The 13,351-nt window shown below is 33.0% G+C and overlaps 1 long non-coding RNA gene across 1 annotated transcript in view; it reads left to right on the forward strand.

Moving 5' to 3' along the window:
* LOC145283547 (uncharacterized) overlaps nucleotides 1-13,351 on the forward strand; it is a 562,755-nt gene that overhangs the window by 453,757 nt on the left and 95,647 nt on the right. The window contains exon 3 of the long non-coding RNA XR_013868636.1: nucleotides 5,806-5,836. This is a non-coding gene — a long non-coding RNA (uncharacterized LOC145283547). The remainder of the gene's footprint in view (nucleotides 1-5,805; nucleotides 5,837-13,351) is intronic.

The raw sequence follows: 13,351 nt of genomic DNA on the forward strand, positions 1-13,351 counted from the left end.
AGAGACATTTTTAAAATATAATTAGGTCATTTTTTGCCGATTATAGCTTCCGACTCAATTTTAATACTAAAGCAGCAATCACGACACTAGAAACTATATTAGATCAGGTGGTACAGAAGGTGGATAACAATAGTTTTATTATAATTAAGGCTAAACTAGACTCCTTGAAGAACAGGGAGGATCAGAGAATGTTAATTAGGGCTGGATTAAACGAGGTAATAAACATGGCTGCTTCATTGTGTGCAGAGGTGCACCGATGGTCTACTGATCAACACATCGCCAGCGTCACATTGCTGAACGGACGTACTGTGACCATAAATGACGGGATTTTGAAGGGTTTTCAATCTCATTTTCAGGATCTTTTTACCAGGAAGTCTGGTCTGACAATCATTTACTTTGACGCCGATTTAGCCAGCTTTTCTCACTTCAAGGCGACCAAAGCAGCTGGGTGTGATGGTTGTATAAAAGAGAAAGAAGTTCCGGAGGCCCTGAAAAACGTCAGGCTGAAAAGAACTCCTGGAATCAGACGATCCAAGATAACTTGCACATGATATGTTTGATCATAGAAAAAGTCGACCATGAAGTTGTGCAATTTAGATTGGTCCAAAGATTTCAATAGGGCCAATCATTGTTACCTAAAGGTTGTTTTGGTCCTCAGTTTTGTTCCTGGATTCACCTCTTATATGCAAGACCTAGTGCACTTTGCGGTATTACTTTGCCTGGTGCTTGCACCATGATTAAGTACTCCACCTATACCGATAATATGACCATGCTTATAATGATCGATTCCAAGACTAGAGTTGTCGACATGGAAATAAAACAAAATCAACAGGTGAAAGAAGCCAAATTCAAGTGTGACAAGTTTGCAGGCTTATGCATTGGTGCCTGGAGGGGGATACCCTTTTGATAGATGAGATTGACAAGATACTTTGCGTCTTGTTTGTTCCCGATCTCCAGTTGGAGCAAAATTGGTTGGAAGTATTTCAAGTGGCTCAGGTTACTATGCATTTGTAGTTTTTGAGAAATCTTTCTTTAAAGGGTTGGGTTGAAATGTGCTATTTGCACATTTATCCTTTCATCATCTAATTTTAGGTTTTCTTTTATAACTTAGAATATGTATGATGCCATATACACCTTTTTTTATTTTATTTTTGTTTCTTCCCAGTCTGAGTTTTTTTTTTTTTTACACCTATTTTGGTTCGATAATCCCTATTCTTGACCCCACTTAACTGTTTTGTCAGGAATGTAGGCCCACTTTCGAGGTGTTAGAGTAAAGTTAATTTTTCAGGAACCTACATCCTTATTTGCCACATTTCCTAGGGTTCTTAAACTCACACTCAATTTTTCATTCGTTTTTGGTATATAAAATTCTTGTTCCTAAATTTTTCTTACATCATGAATATATTGTTATTTTGGGCTTTTAATTAGGAGTGATTCTAGTAGTCTAGTGAAGTTACCAAACATTAAATAGGTCATTTTTAGCTTTGTGCCATATTTATATTTATTTTGTATTAAATATTTAGAAATATTTAGCACACAAGTTATGCACAATTCATGTGAGTTTGGCAGTCAGACTGACGTATAATCACACACTTTATTTGTTGTAATTATTTATCAATCCTATATATTTTGTTTCCACTAATTACCGAGTTGTGATTTTCTTTCGGGGTATAAGCATAATCAAATATTACATATAAACTAACTAAAAGCTACACATAAAAATAAACAATATATATATACATATATATATGAATAACCAAAACACTACATATAGAGTAACCAAAACACTACATATAGAGTAACCAAAACACTTCATATAAAATAACCAACAGCTACATAGAAATAGCCAAAAGCTACATATAAATATAGCTAAAAATTATATATAAAAATAACTAATAAGCTACATTATAAAAATAGCCTATAAGCTAAATATAAAAACAAATAATGAGCTGAATACAAAAACAAACAATAAACTATATATATAAAAATAACCAAAAAGCTACATAGGTCAGTTATTGTGTACATATTTTTTAGAAGCTTCACTTTTGTTTTGTTCAATTTTATCGATTTTACATTTAATTCTTCTCAATATTTTTTCTTACAATAATCGTAAATGACTGTTCACTCTTATATACAGGCCTTATACCACTATCATCCACATGAAACCCTTTTATGGAACCCATTCTTTTAGTGTCATTATTACTTCAAATTTCAGTTGCTGTTCTGCATGAGGTACTTTATATTTTCAACGTTTACCTACATCTTTTACTTTTCTCCGATACGTGTCCATTTACTATTTTTTTTTTTGCTACTTCAAATAATTTCTTTTCCATTCTCACTTACTGGAAGAAAATAGTAACAGATTTAATTTAACGAACACTTCCTGCATCAGATCATTCTAAGCTAATTCGTTCTAACACAAATGATTACACTGAATAGCATTGTTTTTCTCATACAATTCACTTCATATAATATACCATATTCTATCAGTGATGAGTAGTTATTCTTTAAAAAACAACACCTTTGACATCTTTATTCAATAACTTATCTCTAATCATTGTTCTCTTATTATCAGCTAGCCTGAGTGCCCGGCGTTGCCCGGATATTTGGAGGTGTGTGTTAAGCAAAAGAAAAAAAAGTTATAGAAGGGTGACAGGCTCGAACCCATGCCACGAAGGAGGAAAAGAACGTGAAAAACATAACGTCTTTTCCGTTGCGTCCATCGCAAAATCTGAAGTGGCGAAGGTTTAAATTAAGGTTAGTTAATCGAAAAGAAGGGATGGCTTTAAAAAATAGTAGCGAAAAAAGCGACCCCTCCTTGTAAAAAAGTGCCCAGTCGAGGGCGAAGAAATTAATGTTTTTGGTCAATTTTCCGATATTTGTCGTCCGAAAGGTCGAGCTTCAAAATGATACCAATCCTGTGAAAATTCGTCGCCCCTGTCGAAAGTTTTAGACATACATACACACATTTAAACAGGTGAGATTTATATAATAGATTTAACAAAAACATGAATTGACTTATCTAGAATACTCATTCTGTTATTCTATTTTTCCATGTTTATTCACGTACATTAAATATATTTATTCCCGCATTTTCCAGTTTAAATCATTGCTGTTGCAAGTATGTTTTTCTTAATAGATGATACCAGTTCTCGCATGTCTTATAATAGCTATAGCAATATAACTATGCGATCTATTGCCATTGCACTCTACACATTATTCACCGATCATTTAAATTGCTTCTGTACTAAGATCATCAACTCACATACATTCACAGTAATAGCGGAGATTATGTGTCCTCTAACTTGTTTTTCAGCAATTGAATTTACACTTTTTACATTAAGCGTTCGCGGGTGCATCAGAAAAGAATTCAGTTGGTAATCAATAAAGGTTACTCTTGAGCCAAACATAAAACTTATGAGACTTCATTAAGATACTAATTCCATGATGATGTATTTAGTTTTCTAATAAATGTCAACTATTTCAATGAATTGCTTCTTGAAATGAAAATTCTATTTGCAAAAAAAAAAAAAAAAATTAACAGAAATTATTTTGTTTCGGAAATTAAGAGATGAAGATTGATAATTTGTATAACTTGGAACACTTTTTTTTATTTTTAGATGTTATCTGCACAACTCATAGATGCTACTCTCAAAACTTTTCAATCTTTGATCATATTTAGGTGTATCATATCAAATTTGGAAATCTTTGTCAAACTTGTAAAACTATATGGAATTTCGAACCGAATCTTTTATTCAGTTTGTAGGAGAGGAGTAGAGTAGATTGTTATCTTTTGTTAGCCATGACAAGGTAGAAATCTAAAGTAATTTTAATTTATCTTTTTGCTATCACCTATACTAATGATTGAACCCCCAGAAAACTGTCACTTTTCACTTGCGAGTCACCACTTATCAAGGGCCGAAGGTCACTCGAGGATAAGGGTTAATGAATGTAAGGTGGTAGTATAGTAATCGCTAATGGCGTACATAAGGTAGAATTTGATTATTTATGGGGACGGCTCAGCAGGACAATTAATCAGGTTTAGTCTCCTGTAATTGGATTTCAACCTCTGGAAGATTGGAACGTAGCTCCCTGATGTTAGAGAAGGACACCTGGTTACAGTGGTCTATATTGGAAGTTGGAGTTGTGGGTTAGAACTCATTATACTCAGCACTTTATCCGTTGTGCCGCATAACCCATGGCTAGAATGTATTTTGGTTTCTTTTTGAAAATACATATAATTTATAAAAAAAAGTATTTTCTATATTAAATCAAATCAACTAAAATTATAGAAAAAAAAAATCATCCACTTTAATCAAATACTTCTTTGAATTCTATTTTGCTGGCTTTAAATTGATTTGCGATTCTTCATGTGGTAAGTAAACTCTCGAGCTTTGCAAATAATACAAATAAAACTAGGAGTTCATAATTAGCAAATTAATACCATTATAAACTATGGTATCAGCTATGACGAGTTCATATCCTATCAAATATACTGTGTTTATTTGAAAAGGTATGAAGCCACCTCCCACCCCCCCTTCAGCTATTGATATCATTATTTGTCTTTTTGAAATTGGATGCAATTATTCATTGAAAATAGTTATTGCGCTTTAGCATTACATAGCTCAAGATGGTTGCGTTGTAAAAAAAAAAAAAAAAAAAAAAAGAAGCTCACTTACCACCCGGTAATGATTTGAATGATTTCGATATAGTCAGTCCAATAGCACTAATTGTAGACTTTGCCCAATCACTGTCGATTATTCCTATTCTCAACTTGAAATCATTGACACGAAACTAATTGAAAAAGAAAAGACTAAATTAATGCTATTGCTATCCCAATCCTAAGCCCCTTCTCTTTATTTTTCTCCTTTTATCACTACTGCGTATGATCCTTGATTGATGCACGCTTATTATTTACTAGCATGGTGACCCGACTTTGCCCGGGATTAAATGATGATCAACATATGTTTCACTCGCCCATATTTTTACTGTCATCGAAATCGGTGAAATCGACCATTTTTCAATCAAATCGATTGGGGGCCCATCGCAGTGCACTGGGAGGAAGCTCACATGCCTCTCACTGACTTATTCCACAACACACTGTAGTCTACATTACACTGTAGAGAACCTACTGTTGATTTTCTAAAATTATTTTTCTATATAATGGCTTGAATTAAAGTTTAAAATGCAAAAAGTCAAGTATCATACTTCAACTGTACTCTAAACGGAAACATTCATTTCGAACGCATCTCTGTCATATCAAAGAAGTTACTGTTGATTTTATATGTCTAGCCTTTCGATTTGTGTAGTAATAAAACTTCTCACATGCACTTGTGATGTTAGTCCGAATCGCCTGTTATTCCTTTCATCGTGTTATATCGATTATCGATACTTAGCGAAGACATTCCGATACAAAACTTATCTTGGAACACTGCCGGGCACATAAAGTACATTTGTGTGAAATTTAAAAAACAATTAGGTCAAACCGTTTTCGAGTTCATAGGGAACGAACACACAGACACAATTACTTTTATAGTAGGTTATAGATTATATATATGATCAATTAAAAAGATTAAGCCTCCCCTTTTTTCGCGTAAAAGGTTCTTTGCATACGTAATAATTGAGGCGAACTGGAGACATGTACGTTCACTTTTATTATATAGAAAAGGCAATAACTTCAATAGCATTGTTAATTTGTTTTCTGTGTTCTCTATTTCAGCAAACTTGTTATGTAATATCCATTTCATTATAGAATAGTTTGATGTGTCTTTTAAATGCGTTGCTTCTTTTCTTTCTCTTTTAAAGACCAAACAATCCATCGGATGAGGATTTGCTGGTAAGTGTTTCCTTCTATTATTGCTTTTGTTATCAATGATAATATGATATCCAACAAAGTCTGTGGCAGAAATGAAGGTGAAAATCCAAAGTTGTTGGAATGTTTTTGGCACTAGTTTAAGCCCCTGAGTTTTCGTGTATATCATTGATTTAGGCTAAATAGATTAATAATGTATTCATAACACCAATAATGCTTACACTGTACAGTGTTAAAGAAAACCGAATTAAAAACAGCGAGAACCAATGGATAAACGAATTGTCTAAACCAGCAGTTCTCATAGTATAACCTCCAGCGAGTTACACATAAAATATGTATGACAGATCAGAAATTGATATGCGAGACGAACGGAGTTAAAAGTTGTTAGTTTGTGTAAGTTATCTTCTTTCTTTGTTCGCCTTACTCGTTTCTTTTAATCCATTTTTACATCTACCATGGGGATTAACTAAAATAAGTTGCTTTCAAATAAAAGCGTCAACTGCACTGAGGATTCTGCGAAAGAAAACATCATTTAACTCAACATTTTTGACACGTTAAAATCGCTCTTTTAGAAGATACTGTAAAGAAGCCTACCTGAAATTAAGAAACATAAGGAATTCAGGGAATTGAACAAACCAAATTAGTGTTCTTCTGGGAGGCACAAATGGAAATGATGGCCAACCAAGAAATACTTGAGTTTAAACTTGAAAATCCCTTAAGCACGAATGATTCTTTCTTTCCAGTTTTAACATGAATTAAAAAGGTAAGCACACTTAAATACAACTTTAGAAGGGAACAAACATATTTATAACACACGGGTCTTTTTTTCATATCCAAGAACTTGGAACTTTCCCAACCAACTTCATTCACTTTAAATATGTCTTACGTCTTTATCAATGTATACTAAAGAGATTTAGGTTCGTAGAAGGCAGAACAATGCAAAGATTTAACGGTTATACACAACTTTAACTTATGTTTTCTACTACTTCATTCCCACAAAGTCTCTTGTTAGATTTAGGACTTGCTAAATTGTGACGCTTTCTCAATGTTCTATAATAAGTTTTTTCAAGTTTCTTTTCTTTTTTTTACCATTTTATCTCATTATATTACTTGTCAGCATGGTTATTGGAACGTTTATCAGTAAAACTATCAACCGTCATCAGTTAACCTATTGAAGCCAGAACTAACGTTACACGTGTTTCGCTGTGTATTTAAGTGTATGTTTCTGACAAAGATAGGCATACAAAATGCATGAATATTTATGCAAGTAAACTTTTCCTCCACTGTAACCACTGTACCAAACAGAGGACATGAAAAGAGACAACTTAAAGTAATTGGAAAACATTTTGGATGTATGCCAATCAATAAATAAATAATATACATTTTTACAAATAAATATAAATTGTTTCAGATTTATTAATGGTGATAAAATTTATTCTGAAACCAAATTAGTTTGTAGATACATGTTTTCTTAGCGATTAAATGATATCAGATAGTGTCAGATAGTGTCATGTTAAATCCAGTCCTTTTAATACTAAATCTATTAAGTAAGAGAGAATGTTAGGCTGAATTCCAATGACCAAGACTTTATTCATTTTACTGTTCATCTGATCTATTCTAAACTTGTATAAACTTTTTACATAACGCTTCCTTCATAGCCACCCAACCGGAATTAGTATATCAATTCCAGATCTTTTGATTATAGCTCCTTAGATAATTAATGTTCGCTTTAGGAATAATACACACACACATATATATATATATATATACACACACACACACACACACACACACACACACACACACACACACACACACACACACACACACACACATATATATATGATGATCGGAACGTCTTGTCAGACAAGTGCCACTCTCTCAGTTTAAGGGTCACTCCATGACCCCAAAAAAGGACTTTAATCGCTACAGGACCATTTTAATCGACAAATGCCTGCGGGAGTATCTGTACACAGATGATGTTACAGAGTCTTAGCTTTGTACGACAGCTAATTCGCTTTCTCGGTTCCAAATGTTGAGATCCAGCAACAAGCAAGAGCAAGATAGCCAGCAACAAGTAAAACTGCAAACCAACCTAATGCGGGTACTGGTCTCCCGCTTTATAGTTTTTTAATCAGAGATTTGCTTCTCCTAGAAAAGTTGCCTTCACCACAGCTTACGGGAGCCCTCTCCACCCCAACACACACATACATACATACACACAAACACACGGTGTTAGTTATTCGTTGACCCCCAAAAATATATATACATGCATACACACACACCCATATATATATACACACACACACACCCATATATATATATATATATATATATATATATATATATATATATATATATATATATATATATATGGGTTGAAAGTGTATATATATATATATATTCTATTTTCTGATCATTAAAGGGGAAATATGTTTACACACATATAAAGTAAATATAAATAGTTTTTGATCTTTAATTAAAATAGTATTATTATAAGAATAACTCAGTTTGAAAATAAGTGCGTTTTTCGTTTGGAAAGGTTTCAGCAACTTGAAATACACAAATATTCATAACTATCATAATGGGGGTACTGAAAATACACTTGGTCCACATTTTTCTTAATTATCAATGTAAAGTCTTGCCATATCCAGACGTCATCAAACACAACATAAAAACGATCGCATTAAAGAGAAAAAAATGCAGACTACGGATGAAAATCTGTTTAAAAACGATGACGTAGTGATATCATTGTCTCATAAAAGCGGATATTACTTTGTAAATAAAGATGACGCAGGTGCGATAAATCGGTAAACTTTCGAGCATGGCCTTTTTAATAGCATACAACATATCTGTGTATTCATTTTACATACCAGTAACGAGTCAGAGGTTTTTAAAGTCTTTTATGAGTTGTAAGACATTGCAGAATCTAATAAAAGAAAGTCTGCTATGTAAATTCTTGTTTGTTTCAAAGCGGTTTGATTGCTCACTCCAATAAAAATCGTAATTTTCATTGGTAAGAAATTAAACATTGGGGCAGTTTCTTTTCGGTATGGCAAGAATGTATCCATTGCAGAATATTGAAAATATTATAGACAGCATTGGAAGCTTTCAGGTATGATATCTGAAAGACTTTCTAGTAATTAAACTACTTAAGGAAGAAATGAGACAATAACGAAAAAAATTTTCTATGTTTATATGGGATTGTGTGATATCGTTTTATCGGATATATCTAAAAAATAATGTATAAATGCACAATCAAATATTAAAAATGAACGATCATTATCTAATAAATATATTTATATAACATCAAAAAAATCATATGATAAATTATAATTCAATAAATATTATCCGTGTTTATATGATAAACAATTATCAATAAATATGCATCCCTATTAATATGAAATCGAAGTTAAGTTTGGATACACATGCATTAGTTTTTATATGATTAATTTTTACGTTTTTAGAATTATATATCAATGTTGATGATACCGATAATATCATTCAGTTAATTGTTATTCAGCATATACATGTCCGTGTTAATATGATCTCAAAATTATTATTCCATAAATATGCATCCGTGTAAATGATATGAGTATGATTCAATGTATATGCATCCGTGTTGACATGATATCGAAATTACCATTTGTTGTATAGGTATCTTGATATAATACCGTGATGTGCAGAGAACTTTTTCAGGGCAGGCGCTCAAATGAAAAAAAAACAAAAAAAAACTGGTGTCTTTGGTTCTCGTGGGTAACCATTTGCGAATACCAGACGCTGTATTTAGGAGGATTTCGACGCCTCTTTGGAAGAACTGCAAAAACTTAACGTCGTCATCTCCCCTGACGAGGATATACATGCGACTGAGGACCATTTGTGAATTTTATACTCCCCTGAAACTTCCTCCTTTGGAGAAAATCAATTCAACCGGCCTAGGATAAGTGGCACTTTGGTATAGTTCAATTTATTTTTTTAATTTAGAAAACATGAAGTCTAAAATTAGTATATTTAAAAATATTAGATTATATATATATATATATATATATATATATATATATATATATATATATATATATATATTAGTAAATTTTAAGGTTTATTAAAAATTATTAGACTGTTCCTGCTTTGAATATAAAGTAATTAATATTTTAACACATTTTATACAGTATCTATTTAATAGATTTAAGTAATACTTTAGATTAATATCGACTGAATTTTAAAAGTTGATCTAAATAATCTTTAAGCTAAAAAATCTAAATTTTATTCTAACTAGCCAGTTTACTTTTCCAATTGTTGTGCCATGTTATTGAAAATATGATAACGTAATTTGGTACAGCTTAGTTAGCAAATATATTTTTTAGGCCATACAGTTACTGATATGGAGACATTGTTAACTAATATCCCCCCCCCCCAAAAAAAATTAAGCTACCTTTTATTCCGAGAGAGATAGCTCTCATTCAGAAATATTGAGTGTTTTTATTTCCTTTTACTTAGCGTCACAAATTTACTTAAGTTTACGTTTTCTAATTATATTTTTTATAAACAAAAAGAAAGGGGTCATTTGTAATTAATTATAAAGTTAAGAGTTAAAAGGAACAAATTGAAGGTAAGTATTTGATTCAGCTTTGCATAACACGCCCTAAACGTTTAAAATTAATCATCTCCTGTTCACTCGTTTTTCATGGTAAAAAAAATATAAAACAATACTCCCGGGAAGCATCAAGTCGCTCTGCTAATATATTTTTTTTTTTTTTTTTTTTTTTTTTTTTTTACAAAGGCATCACCACATTATCAAGGCCCAGAGGCCACTCAAGGATAAGGGTTAAAGAGTGTACAGTAGAAATTGGTCAATATAGTAATCATTAGTAATGAAAATTTGGTAAATTTAATAACTTATATGGAACGGCTCATCAAGAACTTATTTACTTTAGACTTGAACACAACCATATTGTAGTCAGCCGGAAAGCAGGAAAACGGAAGACAATTCCACAGGCGTGCAGTTCTAAGAAAGAAGCTTTGTTCATGGAATCTACGTTTAGGTTTAGCCACAGATAAAGAGTGGGGGAAATTATTGATAGTGTTTACAGCTAGACGAGTGTTTCTTGTGAAAGTTTGGCGAGGGGGGACCAAAGATTGAAGCTCAGTTGAACACTTTCCATGAAAATAACGATACATCAGAGACAAACTCGCAACATCTCTTCTGTGAGATAGAGGTTGCAAGGAGGAGAAAAGGACATCTCCTACGAGGCTACGAAGTCTATTTTGAACTCTATCAAGGCAGGACAAGTCCTTTCTAGCAGCTCCTGCCCAGATGTGGCAACAGTATTCCATCCTTGGACGTACCTGGCTCTTATATAGGTAGAGAATAGCATCAGCAGTGAGATATCTACTGGATCGATAGAAAGATCCCACCATTTTTCCAGCGGCCTTGGCAACAGATTTGATATACGTGTTCCATTTAAGATCAGGAGTAATGGTCAAGCCCAGAAGCTTGTCAAAACTTGAGGCCTCCTGAAGACGAGAGCCATTCATTTCAATTGATGACAAATGTGGATTAGAATGTTGATGATGTAAAGAGAGAAGCTTGGTTTTAGATGCATTAAAAGTAACCAGCCACTCCTTTCCCCATTGTACTACGTGCTCAAGATCAGAGGAGAGAGAATTGGAGAGAACTTGCTCATTTACTGTCTTAGATGTGGTACCATAAATGGTAGTGTCGTCAGCATAAATGTCTACAAATGATGTAAGGATATGATTTGGAAGATCATTAATGTAGATCAGGAAAAGAGTTGGGCCCAGGATGGATCCCTGAGGGACACCGGCATTAATACTGTGAGCTTCTGATTTTTGCCCCTCAACTACTACTCTTATGAACCTATCAGAAAGAAATGATTTAATAATTGAGAAGACTTTTCCAGCTATACCATAGCTAGCGATCTTATGAAGTAAACCTTTATGCCATACCCTATCAAAGGCTTTAGATATGTCAAGAGCAATTGCTCTAGAAAGATTGCCACCGTCGAGAGATTTGCTAATCCTATGCGATATAACTGTAAGGACATCTGCTGTAGATCTAGCAGAACGGAAACCATATTGAGTGTCACTAAGAAGGTTATTTTTGTTGAGATGTTTGATTACTTCTGTATTTAACACAGATTCTAGCAACTTACTCATGACGCACAGGAGACTTATTGGCCTGTACTGAGAGGGGGATGAGCGATCACCTGAATTCTTAAATACAGGGCATACTGATGAGGTTTTCCAGGGAGATGGGAAACTATTCTCCTTAAGACAACGTTTAAACAGTTTTGTAAGTATGGGCGCTAATTCAGGTTGAAGTTTTTTGAGTACTATAATTGGAATACCATCAGGGCCAGTTGCTTTACTCGAATCAAGGTTTTTGATTAGCTTCGCAACATCACGTACAGATATACGTATATCACATAGCGTGTTTTCTGATACAGGAGGAAATATTGGGGGTTGGCGGTCTTGGTCGCAAAGGGTAGAATTTGCTGCAAAGTTCTTGACAAAGAGTTTGGCTTTGTCTGATGCTGACGAGATTACCTCAGGTCCATTGATAATAGTTGGGATGGAGCACACGCTTCTGTTCAGGATTCTGTTTGCTATTTGCCAAAACTGGTGGGAACCAAGCCGCTGCTCAGCTACTTTGGACTTAACAGATTATTGAGATTTTTAAGACTTTATAGTGTTTTTGTTTTTCAATGAAAAGTTTAAATAAGTAATTCACATTTATGCCATTCTTTATGGCTATTTTGTGTTATCATTGTGCTTAACGAACATAAAACTTTTCACAAATGAGATATGTGTATACTAGAATCTGATATGGTTTTACTGTTAATATATGTGCGTTAATTAAGTCTGTAATGACTTTACGTGTGGTTTTAGGTGATATGGATTCCAAGATGGCCGCGTTTATCATCAATTACTTCACTGGCTTAATTTGTGGTACAAGAAAGATATCGATTAATAATGGGATATTTAAATGAATACTGTTTGTTTGCCTTTGCTTTATGTGAATTATAAGTTTTTCTTCTCGAACTTTATAGGCAACTGATAGGATTTATTTATTTTCTTGAAAGTATTTTCAATGTAATTACATTTTTCATCATGATAATGGTTACTTCATATTCTTAATGTTCTTCAGTAAAACGTAAAAATAAAAACTGATTATTATAACGAGTTTTTGTTTCTTGCCATGAGTAACGTATGCAACTTAGTAGATATTTTTATTAGTTGGGTTTTTGTTATACTTGGAATTCTTATTCAGTACAGAACTTAATTGAGAAAATATCCGACAAATTTGAAGAATTAATGTTTTCCTTTTGAAAAAAGAAAATCAATAGTTGGCTATTATTGAACTTGTGCATATTTTATTGGATGTTGTCTTTTTATTTAATAAAAACTATCACAAAGAAACTGCCTCATTAAGAAAACCCCGTACACATGCATTTTTAATGAGTCAAATCCTACTTGAATCTACTATACTAATCTATCTTTAAAGCTTATCCCCAACCC

The sequence above is a fragment of the Euprymna scolopes genome, chromosome 1 (assembly GCF_053919585.1).
Source record: "Euprymna scolopes isolate OS-2025 chromosome 1, ASM5391958v1, whole genome shotgun sequence".
NCBI classification, from domain to species: Eukaryota; Metazoa; Mollusca; class Cephalopoda; order Sepiida; family Sepiolidae; genus Euprymna; species Euprymna scolopes.